General features: G+C 37.9%; 1 protein-coding gene across 1 annotated transcript in view; it reads left to right on the top strand.

The window, feature by feature from the left end:
• Positions 1 to 13,139, top strand: part of kank4 (KN motif and ankyrin repeat domains 4) — a 51,282-nt gene that overhangs the window by 15,004 nt on the left and 23,139 nt on the right. The window lies entirely within an intron of this gene.

Genomic DNA, 13,139 nt, shown 5'->3' with positions numbered 1-13,139 from the left:
TTTCCAGCAAGTATGTTATCACATTTCCAGATATCCTCTAAAACAAAAAACCCCCACAAAAAGACAGCACAGCACATGCAGTTACTGATAACAGAGGGCACTTCAAGTTCAAGTTGTAAGTGAAATGTTGCCAGGTGTGGGAGAAGATTCTTTTAAAAACGGGATCTGTTTTTCCAAGCTGTAACTTCTTAAACATTCTCATGCCTCTGATCTGAGAGATTCACTTCTGGAAGCTTCCAGCCTTTGGAAAAATGAGGATAGCCAAGATGGAAAAAAGAGGGAAAGAAAGAAAAAAAAAGGAGAAAGATGAAGTAGGCAGATCAAAGAACAACACAATGCTGCTTGTCTGCTCGAGTAGGACGAAGCCAAAGCCTGTGAGCTGTGGGTCAAAGAGGGAAAGTTACCGTTCCAACTTTGAAATCTGTTGAAATTCCAAACCTCATTTTTCAAGAAGTAACATTAAAATATGTCTAGAGGCATATTTATATACAAATAGTCATTGCACTTTCCCAAGAACTTGTGAGCAATTTGTGTCAGAAAAGTGTTGGAGGCGCTATAGGCTTTAATTAATTTGAAAACTTTAACAAACCTCTGTAGACAGGAAAAACTTTTTCGGGTTTATTATTAAATTGTCTTTGCAAAAGAAGAAAACATCAAGCTGGAGCTCTCACCATTAAAATATTTTAGGTCCCCCGAGAGGTCTTGAGTACTGCCTACTGAAATGTAACCAGGTTCTTATTTCCCACAATGCTAGAAGGTAAAAAGCTGTACTCTCTTTGTGAGCACCCATAATAATATACCTAACCTGAATGGCAAGATCTACCATATTAAGCATTTAAGCATTCACATCCAATGCATGTTTTATTAGGACTTTAATTATTTGTGTTGAAACACCCTGTGTGTAGATTGTATATCAGGTATACATGCTGTTGTTGCTCTGGTAGAAGTAAAAAGTAAGGATTTACATGTATGCTTTTGTCAGACACTTCGATCCTTTACATACTGCGCCACTAGCAGTGCAAACGTCCACTGGCAACCACCAAAACGAGATAAATGACCCCCACTAGCAAAGAGTGAAAAATCAATTCACTTTCTCTGTCACTCTTTCTCTCTCTCATAATTGCGAGAAGCAAACGGGAGAGCATGCAGCGTTTTAAGATTGATTCTGTTGACAGCAAATTTGCAATTCTGAAAAGTTGCATGAAAGTGCATACAAGTTCCCAATCGATTAGACAGCCTATTAAATAGAGCATATACAGTATTGGCTTTTAAACGAATCATTGTTTTGCATTCTGTTGGCATATTTTTTTGAACTGTTGTATTTTTCAAAACTGCCATCAAAGTGCTGAATTTCAAAAATACAGTACGACATTGTCATAAATATTATTATTTTTTTATGAGTGTATGTGCAGCCCTGTCAGCATTTTTTGCTAAAGCCTGTCAGTTTGTATTTTATATATATATATATATATATATATATATATATATATATATATATATATATATATATATATATATATATATATATACATATATAGTTTGTATTTCTTCTTAGTTGCCCGGGGTTAGAAATACATGTTGCTACAGCTTATGTGAACTAGCGGCACTGGGCTTTGCTTGTCTGTCATCGCATTTCTATATGAGCATTCTTGCTTGTTTGCAGCTGCTTGTTTGTGTGTGTGTGTGTGTATATAAGTTCATGTTTCTATTGGGGAAAGGTAGGATGATACAATGACAGCATAAAGGGGGCATTCTTTACTCTTTACATCTCTTTACATGAGCAGCAGACTAGCTTTCTAGCTATGAGTGTTTAAAAGATTGTGCATGTGTTACTATTTAACCAATGATTTCTATTTGTATGCTTTAAAAAAAATAGTGTAAACACTACCGTTGAAAAGTTTAGGGTCGGTATGATTTTTAAATGTTTTTGAAAGGTCTCTTGTGCTCACCAAGGCTGCATTTTCTTTTTTTATTAAAACAGGAATTTGCGAATTATTATTAAAAAGTAAATTATTATTATTATTATTTTATTCATTTCTGTAATGGCAAAGCTGAATTTTCAGCAGTCATTGCTCCAGGTTTTAGTGTCACATGATCCTTCAGAAATCATTCTAATATGCTGATTTGGTGCTCAAGAAACATTTCTTATTATTATCAATCTAACTGACCCCATGCTTTTGATTTATGTTTGTATTTCAGAGGATATGGGATTGTTTTTTTTTTCCTGACCGTGACATAAGATATCCTAAAAGGAAGGTTTAGAATTTATATAGAAATTATGTATATAGAAACAGCTTATTAAAGGGATTGTTCACCCAAAAATGAAAATGAAAACCATTTTGTTTCAAACCTGTGTGGATTTCTTTGTTGTGCATAACACACACACACACACACACACACACACACACACACATAAACACAATATATATTTTAAAGAATGTTGGGAACCGAACAACATTTGGGCCCATTGACATTAATTGTATGGACAAAAAAACAAACAAACACCTGAGCCGTTTCTCAAAATAGCATTTTTGGGTGAACTATCCCTTTACTATTTCATTTTCAGTTAAGTAATGGAGAGACTGTAAGGGTTTGAGAGGAGCAGAGAGATTGACATTTCCAGCACGAGGGAAAGAGTGACAGTAAGTTATTGGGGAATGGCCCGAAAACAGCAGTATGATGTCAAGAAGTAAATCGAGCAGGAAGGATGGAAAAATGGCCCAAACAACATATGAGTTTGCCCTCACACATATACACCTCTCTTCATCTGTTGACATCAGGTCACATTTCCTGAGAGCATCTTTATCTCAGCAGAGTGACAGCCCCATTTCTCACACACGTTCATTATCCCACCGTCACCCCTGTGTGTGCAGCCCAAAGCATCTCTCCATGGTGACTCGCACACTACTACAAATCTACCTGCCATAGTTTGGTATGAGGGCTAATATAAAGTCAACCAGTCTATATTGCATTATTTTTACTTGACGGTTGAATCAAAGGTTTACTTGACGGTTGAACCTGACGGTTCATTAACCAGCCTATTCCACTGTTAGATAAATAGATATTCACATGAAAATGAAGTATTTTTTTACTTACAGTCTTCCTCTTAAAGGAATAGTTTAACCTTGTTTCTGTTATCATGTACTCGCCCTCATGTCATTCCAAACCTGTATAACTTTCACAATGGAAGTAAATGGTAACCAAAACCGTTTGGTTATCAACAATCTTCAAAATATCTTTTCTTTTTTTCTTTCTTTTTTTGTAAACCATCCCTTTAAATTGCCCCTGTTCTCACCTTGATGACATGAATAAAAATCAATGGAGGACAGAAATAGCATGCGTAACATGAGGGAGTTCTGCATAGACAGCTGCACATCAATTCTATAAGACAAGACACTTTTTTGCTTTGCATAATGTTTTTAAATTTGTTTTTGGATCCATTTCAAACTTGCTTTTGACAGCTCATAATTTTGTCTGTTTGTTTGTCTGTCTGTCTTCCTAAGACATGATTAGAGGACTAGATGGTTTCTGTTTATGCTGAGCAAGCTGCATCCCATCAGCCTGTGTATATTTTTCATCTGAATAAATAAATACAATAAAAACACATTTTTGTTTACCCATGTGGGATCCATTAAATAGTTATGCTCTAAACACAATATTTTGTTACTGCTCAAGATTAATTCATTCAGCGCTCTTTTTCCATTGAAAAAAACCCATTGCATAAACAAAAAAGGAATTCCCTAAAGGGTGGATAAGTCCTTATCTGTTTAGGGTTATTTTGTTTTACTAAACTCTTTAACAACTTAAAAAAAAAAAAATACTGCATAGTCATGTACTGCTCAGGGTATTGGTAACTTTATTATTAAATAAAATAATGATTTCACAGAGATTTGAATAGTCACTGTAAGGGTTGTACAGTACACTGAATACCTTTATTTTACATTATGTATTTGCTAACCAAAATCTTGTTCACACTAAAGAAATTCGTACCGATTTGTGCTGGCCCCTATTAACCCGGACCAAAACTGTACACATTTACTAATTTATCACAAATAAAACATATGCCAAGAATAACTGCAAAGCTGTTATTTAAATACTGCAATATTTTTGTTTTTTTTCCTCTGGAACATGTTAATTAGAATTTGATATTTCTATTATATGGGTTATGTTTTAATTAGGTTTTAATTTGAAATGAAATGCACTGTAAAATAATCTTCACTGAAAGAAAAATTTAAAAATCTAATCGTGCATGTAGAGAACAGGAAAGAAAAGGGAAGTAAAAATAGGGTTAATCCACTGAACATATTTTGAGCTCTTGTTCTCAGAGCCCCACACACACACATGCCTGGCTGGGAACCTCATGATTATTGATAGTGGGAGCCATTTGGCCACATCCTCAGCAGCAGAGCACAAACAGCCCCCAGCAGCAGATCTGCAGAGTTCCAGAATGTGCCTTGTACACACAAAACAGATCTTGTCCATTTAGGAGACAACGAAAAGAGCTTGTTTTCTTTCTGTCTTTCTCTTTTGCCTTCTCTCTTGTTCATTCAGACACACAGTGGTGCATTGACTAAATTACTCAACATTGGTGAAATTTTTCAGGAAAAAAAAAGGTCCATTGTCTATTGCGATGCATGAAGCCACTTTCACACAAAAGCCACTTTCAAACCAAGCAGCTTTCTGCTGGTCAATGTGGCGAATTTGAATAAGCAACTTGAACATGAGCTAAATCTTTGCGGTCGCTTTCATGCATAAATCTGAGAGACAAGTGACCCCAACTCTACACACCTGCAATCTAGTTTATCCCAGCACAATTTGCTCTGGTATTTTAGTGCACTATATATATCTTACGTTCTTTTCTATGTAATATAAGTTTATTGTTAAAGGGATAGTTCTACCAGAAAGACTCGGGAGATAGAATGATATAACAAAGCATATATTTATTAACAGCCCAGCAAGCAAATATTTATAAAGTTCTTTGGCGTAGGCCCCGTCCGTAGCGTGCAATCCGAGGGTAGCGGAAACTGCATTTCCTGCCTGAAGAAAAGGCAGGGGCGCAGCCGACCCCCGGGAGGTATGGGAAGGGACCATCCTGGTGGTGGTGGGGAGGATGGAGGGGAAGGGACCATCTTGGTGGAGGTGGGGAGGATGGAGGTAATTGGCAGCGTCAGCATCTGCGAACTCAGACATGTGTAAGTACCAGTCTTTTATACTGCAAGTATTAGCACATGATTGGTTAGATGTGGAGGTAATAAGTGACGCAACGATTGAGTCTTCCTAACAGAACTTACGCTAAAGCTTTCATTTCACCCAAAACAACACAAGAATGAGCCTAATTGGTTCTTGCGGAAGCTCAAACGAGCTGCTTAACACGAGAATGAACCTCATTTGTTCTTGCAGAGAATTAACCTCATTTGTTCTTGCGGAAGCTCAAACGAGCTGCGTAACACAAGGAACCTCATTGGTTCTTGCAGAAGCTCAAATGTGCTGTGTAATACGTAACACACAACACACAAGAATGAACCTTACTGGTTCTTGCTGAAGCTCAAACATGCTGCGTAACACGAGAATGAACCTCATTGGTTCTTGCGGAAGCTCAAACGAGCTGCGTAACACAATGAACCTCATTGGTTCTTGCAGAAGCTCAAACGTGCTGCGTAACACGAGATTGAACCTCATTGGTTCTTGCAGAAGCTCAAACGTGCTGCGTAACACGAGAATGAACCTCATTGGTTCTTGCAGAAGCTCAAACGTGCTGCGTAACACGAGAATGAACCTCATTGGTTCTTGCGGAAGCTCAAACGAGCTGCGTAACACAATGAACCTCATTGGTTCTTGCAGAATCTCAAACGTGCTGCGTAACACGAGAATGAACCTCATTGGTTCTTGCAGAAGCTCAAACGTGCTGCGTAACACGAGATTGAACCTCATTGGTTCTTGCAGAAGCTCAAACGTGCTGCGTAACACGAGAATGAACCTCATTGGTTCTTGCAGAAGCTCAAACGTGCTGCGTAACACGAGAATGAACCTCATTGGTTCTTGCAGAAGCTCAAACGTGCTGCGTAACACGAGAATGAACCTCATTGGTTCTTGCAGAATCTCAAACGTGCTGCGTAATACGAGAATGAACCTCATTGGTTCTTGCAGAAGCTCAAACGTGCTGCGTACCACAAGAATGAACTGTCGAGAGACAGAAATCTCTCAAATTTTATAAAAAATATCTTCATTTGTGTTTCGATCGAAGATTAACTAAATTCTTACGAGTTTGGATTAGTAAATGATGACAGAATTTTGGGTGAACTAACCCTTTAAGATATAGAAAGCACTCAGAACCAGCATGAAAGTTGAAGAATCATGCCACACAAATTGTGTACAGTATGTTTCCTTAGCAGTAATTTTTTGCTGTTACTTTTGTATAATACCTTTAGTGAATGAGCTGCGAAAACAAGCCAGACAGTACGTGTATATAAGCATTGCAGTCGGAGGGCACAGGTCACATACGGTCATGTATTTTCATTTCTCACTGTGGTCTTATTTGCTTGTTGACTAATGGTGAAATGATATGCTACAGAATGGCATCACCGCCATTTTAAATGTGGGTTGGTGGGGGATGTTAGAGCTCATTTTTTTGAGAGAAAATCAATACCCATGCCTTAATGTGCCTCCTTTGCCCATAGTGGCCCCAGACTGGATTCTAGTTTCCAGCCATTTTGTCTTCCCAAGTATGGAGATTTTAGTATGAGGTTCGAGGATCATGCAAATTTGATGAGATTGATTTCCCTGAAAAGTAAAGTCTGTGGCACAGTCAAAACATTGCTCTTTTTCAGCATCCCGACCGGCCCAAAACAGTAACCTTGACCTATCTAATTGCCATGAATTTGGTGGTGGCTCTATCTATTTGATTGACCAATCTTTTTTCCTTTTAAAACCCGTTTGTTAAATTGTTAAAACATATTATAATTATTTATAATATTAATAATATAATATTTGAACAGTATATCATTATTTTTGTAATCTATCAAAATGAATAACAATTATACATATTTCCATTTGAAATAAAGAAATTAAGTAAGAAATGTAATTCCTGTCAATGTTTATGTATTGTCAAAATGAGTAATACTATAATCATTTTCCATAATATAATTTTCTAACTTTAAATAATTATTTTTGCAATGTTAAAATGAATGATATAATTATTATTTTTATTAGTATAATATTTTTAACAACATATCATTTTTGCAATAACAATTTAATCTGTCTCGACTCTTAAATATTTTGTCAAATGTGTTTGTATAATTAATTTCAATTGAACTTTAACTACTTTTGACTTCACTGAAGTATCATGCAGAGCAATTATATATTTTTCATGACTGTGTGAATTTGAACCATCCCACATTTCTGTGTAACTGCCGGCTTCTTTTCCATGCCAATTACTTATGACTAAATCTATGCGAGATACTCTTGACAGGGCCACATAGTTTTATTGTTGTGGTCTCTCTCTCGTTCTCAGACTTCCCCATTAGTCTGTATTCTAGTCTGGTCCAGACATGGCAGTTTGAACACAAACAGCCTGAGGTTCTTATCTGTCTTTCTCACACTGCACTCTTCCCCAGGAAACCCGTTCAAACCTCACTTTATCACAAGTTCAGCTCTCCACTCCTCCCTCAGCTCCAGCCATTGCCAAAAGCATACTTTTTACATTCCTTCTTGCTCCCCTCTTCATTTAAGATGTTACCTAAGAATTGCACATCTTTCTCTTTCCATCTAAATCTCTTTTACCAGAAGCAATGTCTGTCTCTCTCCTCTCTCAACAGCTCTCTCGCTCTAAGTCATTCATAGTTATTCCGGTTCATATCTCTCTGCCTTTTTTCTCTTTTTGTGTAAGTCTGTGTTAGTCACATGCTAGAGTTCCTTTCTTTCCTCCCTCTCCTTGAGGGTATTGAGATTCCACAGTCTCAAGACTTCATCCCAGTGTCAGTTCATCCCACGTTTGCAAGCATTTCATCTTGGAATCTTTGGGAAAGTTGTCCCCTTTATATTAGAAATCATTTTAATAATTGATCATTTTTAAAGTCGGCATGAAACGGAAATTACAATTGATTTTTCTTCCCTATTGTGATGTATATCAGAGTGAAACGGCTTCTCAAATAAGAAAAAACTGTAGGCCGTGACCTGATTTTGTATTCGGGAATTGATTGGATCATTGTGGTTTGCTATTGCTGTGATCTCATGTGGTCAGAAAAACAAAATAGATGTTGTTCCAAGAGGGAGGGGAAGTTATTTTGATAAAAAAATTACAAGGGCACATAAAAAAAAAAAAAAAAAATTATAATTATAAATTATAATAAATGCTGCAATTTATATATATATATATATATATATAAAACGATAATCATGTGAACACTTTTTGTACAAAAGGTAATCTAGCTTCTAATCAAGATCTAATTCGAGCAAGATGCCAGATTTACAATCCCAGTAAATAGAAACACATTTGATGCCCTTTTTGATGTGGGCACTTGATCTGTTAAATATTTTGGTCACCCTCACTCCAGTCAAGGGGGGTTTTGAGGTTTACAGAAGATGATGAGTAATGCCATATAATTTATAATCTAATCTACAACGATGCTCACATAGCTCACTTCACATTGTGTGAGCATTAACATCAGTTCCTCTCATGCCTTTAGAGAGCCGCATGACACAGATGCCAGTGTGCAGTGAAGCTTTAAGGAGAGAGCAGAATTTGATACAGGATTGTGGTTAAAGCCAGCGGAGGGCATTCACGGCTCACTGTGTTGTCACTGTAGTTAACGCGTTTTTCACTTTCTACAGAGAGTTGAGTCACTTGAAGTTGGTTACTTGATTTATATAAATAATTTTGTATGAAACAAGAATGAAACAAAGTGTTAATGTATTCACTATCGCTGAACAGGATGGGTGTTGATCGTGTGCATTTGATTGATGACTACCACTTTCCACATAAATGTAGACTAAGCGGAAATTGTCAAATTAATTGTGAGGTTGGCACCCCACCCACTGTCCGGCCCTCCCTCAATCTTACAGTACATCTTACATCTCAGAACTGGAGTTGGACCTGCAAATCCCCCACCCCTTGCATGTTCATTAAAAAAAGAAAAGAAAAAAAAAAGGTAAATTTGATAATGTTTTCAGCCACCAATGGTACTCTCAGATCCAATTAACACGTTTTACCATCTTTTATACAATTCCGAATTCCGTAGATTCAAAATAAGCACAGTAAATTCACTGGGCCTATAGTCAAATAGCTGAATAGCCATATATGTCTTTGCTACTTTACTTAAAGGAGTAGTTCACTTAAAGGGATACTCCACCGTTTTTTCATATTAAACTATGTTATTCCCTTAACTAAGACGAGTTGATACATACCTCTCTCGTCTCAGTGCGTGCACTAAATCGCTCTGTCTTGCGGCGAAACTTTGTTAGCACTTAGCTTAGCCCAGTTCATTCAATATGGGCCAAGCAGAGAAGCTACCAAACACCTCCACGTTTTCCCTATGTAAATACAGTTACTCGCGTAGTGTAACTCGACCTAGGACGGTGACACAAAACAAAACGTTGCGCTTTTCTAAGCGTGTAAAATGGATAACTATATTGTATGGCGGAATACCATAGCAAGTGCTTGTAAGCACTTCGACTTGGCGCAGTAATATCTTCACTAGAGGGAGCGGGGGCCGGTGAGAGGATTTTTCACGAGTGAAGATATTACTGCGCCAAGTCGAAGTGCTTACAAGCACTTGCTATGGTATTCCGCCATACAATATAGTTATCCATTTTACACGCTTAGAAAAGCGCAACGTTTTGTTTTGTGTCACCGTCCTAGGTCGAGTTACACTACGCGAGTAACTGTATTTAAATAGGGAAAACGTGGAGGTGTTTGGTAGCTTCTCTGCTTGGCCCATATTGAATGAACTGGGCTAAGCTAAGTGCTAACAAAGTTTCGCCGCAAGACAGAGCGGTTTAGTGCACGCACTGAGACGAGAGAGGTATGTATCAACTCGTCTTAGTTAAGGGAATAACATAGTTTAATATGAAAAAACGGTGGAGTATCCCTTTAAAAATGAAAATTACCCCATGATTTACTCACCCTCAAGCCATCCTAGGTGTATATGACTTTCTTCTTTCAGACGAATACAATCGGAATTATATTAAACACCGTGACGCTTCCGAGCTTGATAATGGCAGACAGTGAATTGCATCCATCAGTTTGAAGCTCAAAAAAGTGCATCCATCCATCATAAAAGAACTCTGGGGGGTTAATAAAGGCCTTCTGAAGCAAAGCGATGACTTTGTGTATGAAAAATATTCATATTTAACGTTACAAAGTAAAATTCTAGCTTTCAGCCAAATGGCCATATGCAGTCAACGTGTGGAGTTATTTTATGATGGATGGATGCACTTTTTTGTGCTTCAAACTGATGGTTGCAATTCACTGCCATTATAAAGCTCGAAAGCATCAGGGTGTTTATTATATATATCTCAGATTGTATTTGTCAGCCTGATTGTAAGTTATATACACCTAGGATGGCTTGGAGGTTGAGTAAATCATGGGGTAATTTTACTATACTCCTATAAGCAACAGACTTGGCATTTAGCATGCTAACGTGCTACTCGACCAAACCGGCATCGATTCAAACCGGCGTCTCCGGCATGGGAGGCGGGCACACTAACAAGGACGCTAAAGACCGCAGCCTTTAGCGTCAGTCGCTAACGTGCCTCTTGAGGCCAAGGGAGTGAGGTTTAGACGCACAGCTCTTTCCTTCAAGACAATCTGATTGACACATTACACAAAGCAACTATTATTTGGTTTGTTTTTAAATGCCTTTTATGGGTGGGTTATATTATATCTTATTTTATGTCTATTACTTATACTAAAATAATAGACACACATGGGTAAACATTTTTTTTTACTTGAACACTGAAAAAAGGCAGCAGCAAATGTGATCATAGTTTCTCATTGTGATTATATCGGAGCCATAACTGAATGAACAGCCTCTGGGCGGTCGGTGAGCATTCCGTCTGAAGCTGAGACCTGTTAACACTATACATGGAAAAATATGCAGTAAAATGTGCAAATATGCGAGTCTGACATATGTTAGGGCAGATATGATATCCTGCAGCTTTACTGGACCTTGAAATAATAGATAGGGCCATAAGTTTCTCAAGTGTGTGTACACAGCCCTGTACTGTGTAAAGTTGTCGGCTTTTATGGCTGATAAAGATGGCTATGTTTTGGCATGGGGTATTTATGTGACCTGTTTTATGAACATTACTGATATAGATTTCTTATATGCTCACTCTCGCTCTTTCCTTTAGACCCACAGCCGACAACCGCGCTAATCAGCGTGTTCGTGTTCAAGTGCCTGCTCGCGTGTAAAATGTAGGGGTCTGAGTATGTTTACACACGTTTTCCTCTAATTCAGCCAAGAGACAGTCAAAGGAACAGTAGGATGACATTCAGACTTTTAAAAGATTAAAGTAACCATGAAATCAAAATTGACAATTCTTATTTTTTATGGAATATTGCAGTATTTAATATAAATGATTTATCCATGCATCACATTTACAGCATGCCTGTGTTTTTAGAAGTGTGAATGATTGTCGGTGTGCATCAGAGAGAGTGAGAATACATGAGTGAGTGTTTTGTATGCGTGTTTGAATTTTCGCTTTTATTAGTGTCTGCAAGGCCACTGCCGACTGAAGTAGGAAGAGCACTTTATGGCTACAGGGTGCATTTCACTGCCAGTGTACACTAGATATGCTGAGCACTAAACACCTCCACCTCTCTTCTCAAGTCTGCTTTTAATCTGGGCTCTGACACTGGACGATGACTCACTCTGGACACAAGTGAAATATAGTCATGGCAGGGCCATCTCAATTCTCTGATTAGACAGACCTCTCAAGCACATTGCAGAGTTGAATAGCTTCCTCCTTAAGGGGCCACTTCAATTTGTTTGCTCCAAATGAAAAAGGCAAAAGGAGCACTCCATAGCAGAATCTGTGACAAGAATACAAGCTGGCTTATCTGTGGGATCATCTCAGGCACATACAAATAAATACCATGTTTTTTTTAGACATTTATAAAGGTACATCATGGTATTCAGAGCCATGTTTCTAGTGACTTGATCATGCAATGAAAAATATAAAGATGTGAGTGGACATATTAATAATTTTGCATCTCCTGTCAGTCTAATCTTTTCTCTTTTTTTTTCTGTTTCTTTTGTCACATATACATACCAAACTAAGGATGATAAAAATCACATCGCTCACCGTCATGTCATTCCAAACCAAGAAAACTATCATTCAAGTTTATTTGTTTTCCAAAGATGTACGAAAGTCTTGTTGGTTGGAATGACATTATAGAGTGAGGTAAGGATGACAAAATTGTCTGTTTTGGAAGAATTATCCTTTTATTTGCTTAAAATCATCCCTTTCTGTGGACTGATATTAACTGTAGCAACTGAATTATTGTGTTTGCAAGTTGAGAACTGAATCAGTCCTGTTTGTAAATGGATCAACCACTGTTTTTGTGTGGCAAAACATCCGCTAGAATATTTAGTTCAAGAACTGGACATTGCTGTTTCTTTCTTGAACTCTTATGAATGTGCCAAAGAGAACTAGGGTGAATGTTATAACTTTCAGTGAATAACTAGCCTGGAAATCCAGACCCAAATCTGAAAGATTAAGGGTCTGGCATCGACTAATAAAAATCGGCCAGCTCGAGGGGCGGCACCAAGCATGCATTTGAAAATCTCACTGCACGCAATTGGATAACACTACGACCAATCACAACAAGAAGCCCCATACGCATAGCTACCAGCGGAGCTTACTGGTAGATTATACTCTTGCCATATATGGTAGGCAAAACAGCAAAAACGTCCTTCCTGCAAAGGAAGGATTCGAGCGCCGTCTTCTGTTTCTCTTTTAGATAAAAAGCCAAGTCTAACTCATTCATTGTAGCGGCCAAAGCCGTTTCAAACAACTGGTTTTCATCCATAGCCATCTTGCAATGTTTACTAATGACTTCGACGTCACAGCGCTGTTGTCATCTGTTTAGCTTGCCTCTGACCCGCCTATATCAGATGTGACATATCATACCCGATGTG

This window comes from Leuciscus leuciscus (genome assembly GCF_965113295.1).
Source record: "Leuciscus leuciscus genome assembly, chromosome: 14".
Lineage (NCBI taxonomy): Eukaryota > Metazoa > Chordata > Actinopteri > Cypriniformes > Leuciscidae > Leuciscus > Leuciscus leuciscus.
This window is presented reverse-complemented; position numbering and strand designations above follow the sequence as displayed.